Genomic DNA, 4,877 nt, shown 5'->3' with positions numbered 1-4,877 from the left:
CCGCGACGCGAAGCGAGAGTAGATTCCTGGTCGCCGTGCGTAGAAGGAAGGCGCGTCCGCACGTGGGTTTTCGGCACCAAAATGTAGACGCTACGATATTAGCGGGTACAGAAGAACTGAGCCAGGAGCCATCGTGTCGCCATGATAGAACGTGTTCTCACTTCTTCTTCTTATTTGCCTTTTCTGGCTGGCTGCGTTTATTTCTTGTTTTCTACACACAGGGCGTGTACGTCACGTACTCACCCTCGATGTGCCAACTGTGGAGCTGACCATGCAGCATCATATGGCGGGTGCCCCAAAAAGAAAGCAGCTACTGTAGCACGGGCAATGGAGCAATTCCAGGGAAAAGCGCGGAAACGATGAGAATCACCACCGAATCTGGAGGTGATATTCACATCTACACTCAAAAGCAAGAAGATACAGTACAGCGCAGCGACACAACCTCGAAAAAGCAACCTCGTGAAAGGACGCCAGAAGAGATCATTTTCTGCAAAGAGCCAAGAAAAGTCCTCATGTGATCCAAATGCAAGTGAACACCAAATGTCCTCAAGGTCGCAGAAGAACAGGAAGAGCCAAGAAAAGCTGTCGGGTGGCAGCACCGTACAGGACATATCAAGAATGCTGATTCCCATGATGTTCGCGGCAATCAAGGCTCTCCAGTGTGCCAACCCATCGTTGAAAGACATCCCAGAGGTACAGGCAGTCCTTGCTTTTGAACCACTAGTGACGACTTCATTCACGGCGCAGCGCCCTGATTCTTCTAAGTAACAACCATGGATTCGCTACCAATCGACTCGCCAGCGGTGTCCACCAACAAGCACTTTCGCACATGTACTATTTTCCAGTGAAATGCTCGCGATTTGCGGTCAAAGTTACCAGACTTTAAGTATCTTGCGCGAGTGTACCGCTTCCTGTTCGTGGTCATATCTGAGTCTCGCGTCGACGAGCAGTTTATGTTAAAAGGTTATTATTTTCATCATTCCAGGTGACAAAACGGAATTATCCGACTCCTTGTTGGATTCAAAATGACGTACCTGCATCTGTGATTGACATAGGACCACATGACAAGAATGAATACGTTCACACAACCACAATGATTGCATCTGAAGTGTTTACTGTTATGCCAGCTAAACAAGGCAGCAGAATTAGCTGCAGAGTACTACACTCGTAGAAACTTGCACAGTAGGACCGTGCGTTTTGAAAAATCTGAGAAAAAACAGGGCTTTTCAAAAAAACCTGATAACCGGAATCATGCTCCGCACCGTAATTTCAGAAAAGACCCGTGTTTTACGAAAGAGACTGTGAGGGAAGGGCAAACGGAAGCGCAGAAGTCGAGTGAGCTTCCCGAAGAGCGCACTGACACTACACGGGCGTTTGAGTCATGGAAGCCGCTAATCTGTTACAATAGCAAAAAAGAAGGGCACATCGCGGTAAATTGTAAACAAAAGGTTGCTTTCGCAACGATCCGTGAATCAGAAAAGAACATGCGGTTGTTAGAACCTTATATTCAGGAGATTAGCGTCAATGGGAAAACGTGTCGAGCACTTCGAGAGTCAGCGGCAATTATGGGTTGCGTACATGGCGTTGCGTACAATTAGCGTTGCGTACATGGCCCTCACGCGATCGCAAGCGCGGAAGCTCTTACAGGAACTAGATCTCGTTCCATGTAGTACAACACCACCTGCAAAAGCGGCCAAGCTGCGTGACCTTGGCAGCGAGTCGAACGAGCCTCGGACAGAAAACTCTCGGGGTGGGTTACTCGAGCCACCTGCAGCTGAAGCGGGTAGCGTCGTCTGCGTCGGCGGAGAAACCGAAGTGGCGCAGTTGGGCGAGGCGGGCAATACGCTCAAGCCTGTAGCTGAAAGTTGGTGTGAGCTGTCGAGGGTTCATCGAGCGACGCTCATTCGAGAGCAGCGTGAAGAGATCTCGATAAAAGCGCTAATGGAAAGCGTAAAATTGGGAGTAAAGAAAAAGAATGTTTCTTTTATTGAGAAATCTGGGCTATTGTATCGTAGCTACACATATGTACAAGGTCGCAAGTATGAGCAACTCTTGATACCGCAAAATTATCGTCGCCAGCTATTGGAACTTGCGCACGAAAACGCGTGGGGAGCGCATCTCGGCTTGAAAAAGACCAAGGCTAGGATTTCCCTTGAGTTTTACAGGCCGAAATGCTGGAAAGATACAAAAGACTTTGTGTGCTCTTGCGACACTTGCCAGAGGGTGAGGAAATCGACGGACAAGTGGAAGGCGCCCATGAAGCTTGTGCCAGTTATAAGAGAAGCTTTTCGGCGCCTAGTTATCGACATTGTTGGGCCATTGCCGGAGTCAACGCAAGGTTGTCGATACATCCTGACTGCCCTCTGCGTAGCAACAAAATTTCCAGGAGCGGTACCTCTTAGAGAGCTCAATTCTCCTCACGTCGTGGATGCTCTGCTCTCGATATTCGCGCGTGTCGGATTTCCTTCTGAAATTCAATGCGACAATGGCAGCGTCATCCCCAGTTGCCTTACCTCTACCTTTTTGGATAAATGCGGAATCAAGACGGTGCACAGCTCGATCCATCACCCACAATCTAATCCGGTAGAGCGTATGCATTCAGTTCTGAAACGTATACTGAGAGCTCTTTGTTATGAGCACAAATGCGACTGGGAAGCATGTATTCCACCCGCTATGTTTGCTTTGAGGTCTGCGCCTCATGAGAGCACTGGCTTTAGTCACGCAGAGCTTGCATATGGCCGGAGCTTAAGAACACCTTTGCGAATGCTACGCGAACCTTGGGAGGGATATGATGAGGATCCGAATGCAGTTGCTTATGTTCTCGACTTCCTTCAGGGGCTCGGAAAAACAAAAGATCTTGTGGAGAGCCACATGAAGGCAGCGCAAGTATTGTCGAAAGAATACTACAACAAATCAGCAAAAAATGTACCTTCGAAGTGGGAAGTCAGGTAATGTTGCTGCGGCCTTCCAAAAAGAACAAGCTGGAGGTTCATTGGGAGGGGCCCGCTAAAGTAATATTGAAGCTTTCCGATACCAACTACGAAGTGAAATTAGGAAAGCGGTCTAACAAAAATTATCACAGCAACTTGATGAAACCATACGTTGAACGTCAGGCGGTCGTAAATCTGCTTTTGAATGCTTCAGAGGAGGAATGAGCAGAAATTCTGACTTCTAGCGGTGTAAGCGAAGGGGTTCAGAGGTGATGTTGGAGCCAAGGTTAAGTGATGTTCAGAAGGAGGACTTGAGAAGGATTGTTTCTGAGTTTAAAGACGTGTTTTCCAGCCGTCCCGGAAAAACGACGGTTATTAAGCACGACATCGAGCTAGTATGTGAGGAACCAATCCGTAGTAAGCCATATCAATGTTCGCCTGTGCAGAAGCACATCATGAAAGATGAAATCGATAGAATGCTTGAGCTGGGAATCATAGTACCGGGTGAGAGTGACTATACATCTCCTCTAATATTGGTTCAAGTGCCGGGAAAGGATCCTAGGCCATGCATAGACTATCGGCGCCTTAACGCCATAACTCGAGACCAGACCTATCCGATACCAAATCTAGAGGAAAGGGTGGAAACAGTGTCAAAGTCAAACTACATTTCCACGCTAGACCTCGTCCGAGGTTATCGGCAGGTCCCTCTTATCGAGCGTGCTAGCCGCTACGCCGCGTTCGTTTCTGCATTCGGAACGTATCGTCCACTCATGATGAGTTTCGGACTGAAAAATGCGCCTTATTGCTTTTCGGGTCTAATGGACCGCGTTCTTAATGGCCTGTCCGAGTTCGCACTGCCGTATGTCGACGATGTCGCCATCTTCTCGAACAGCTGGGAAGAACATGTCGAACATTTACGAGTCGTGCTGAACAGGTTTAAAGAAGCGGGTCTTACAGCGAAACCTGCTAAATGTCACGTAGGATGCGGCGAGGTGTCTTACCTGGGACACGTTGTGGGGCGTGGCCGGCGTTGACCTTCAGAGATCAAGGTAGCCGCCGTCGTGAACTACCCACGACCAACCACAAAGTCTGAGGTATGGGATTTCTTAGGGCTAGCGGGATACTACCAGCATTATGTGCAAAACTACTCGACCATTGCCAGCCCTCTGACCGACGCACTTCGGAAGTCGGAGCCGATTAAATTGACATGGGACTCAGAAAAATAGAATGCGTTTTGTAGGCTGAAACAAGCGTTAAGCGTAAAACCCGTTCTGATGGCGCCCGACTTTTCCAAGGGCTTTATCATTCAGTGCGACGCGAGTGATCGCGGAATGGGAGCTACATTGTGCCAGGAAGATGACATTTGTCACGAAAGGCCAGTTTTGTATTTAAGCCCAAAACTGAGCCGCTGGGCTCTGTTTTCAGGGGCATATAGTACCTCTGAAAAGGAATGTGCCAGCCTCGTGTGGGCCGTTCAAAAGCTGGCCTGGTATGTCTCCGGTTCCAAGTTTGTGGTCGAAACGGACCACTGTCCTCTAACCTGGTTGATGTAACATGTCGTCCAAAAACGTCCGATTACTGAGCTGGAGCATGATACTCCAACAGCACAACTTGAACGTTCGTTATAAGAAAAGGAAAGCTAAACGCGAACGCAGACGTGCTGAGTCGCGCGTTCTAATCAGTGCCGTCTTCGGCTATTCTTTCGGTTTTTTTGCTGGCAAATTGGTGCAAAATGTTGTCCTCATTGCGGCCTCAGCTGAGCGCTTCTGTCCTGGGTGATCTCACGGGGCCAACATTGTTTTGAATTCTGTTTCATTGCGTTTGTTACACGTGTAATATTTTGAGTTCTCCTTTTAAGAGTTTTGGTGTCCCACATGTGCCTCTTGATATAGAGGGAATAAAATTTCAACAGAAACGTAGTTAGGAATATATTATTCTATTTAGGTC

Source organism: Rhipicephalus sanguineus, chromosome 9 (assembly GCF_013339695.2).
Source record: "Rhipicephalus sanguineus isolate Rsan-2018 chromosome 9, BIME_Rsan_1.4, whole genome shotgun sequence".
In the NCBI taxonomy this organism is placed as follows: domain Eukaryota; kingdom Metazoa; phylum Arthropoda; class Arachnida; order Ixodida; family Ixodidae; genus Rhipicephalus; species Rhipicephalus sanguineus.
The sequence above is the reverse complement of the archived record's forward strand: the minus strand, read 5'-3'. Positions refer to the sequence as shown.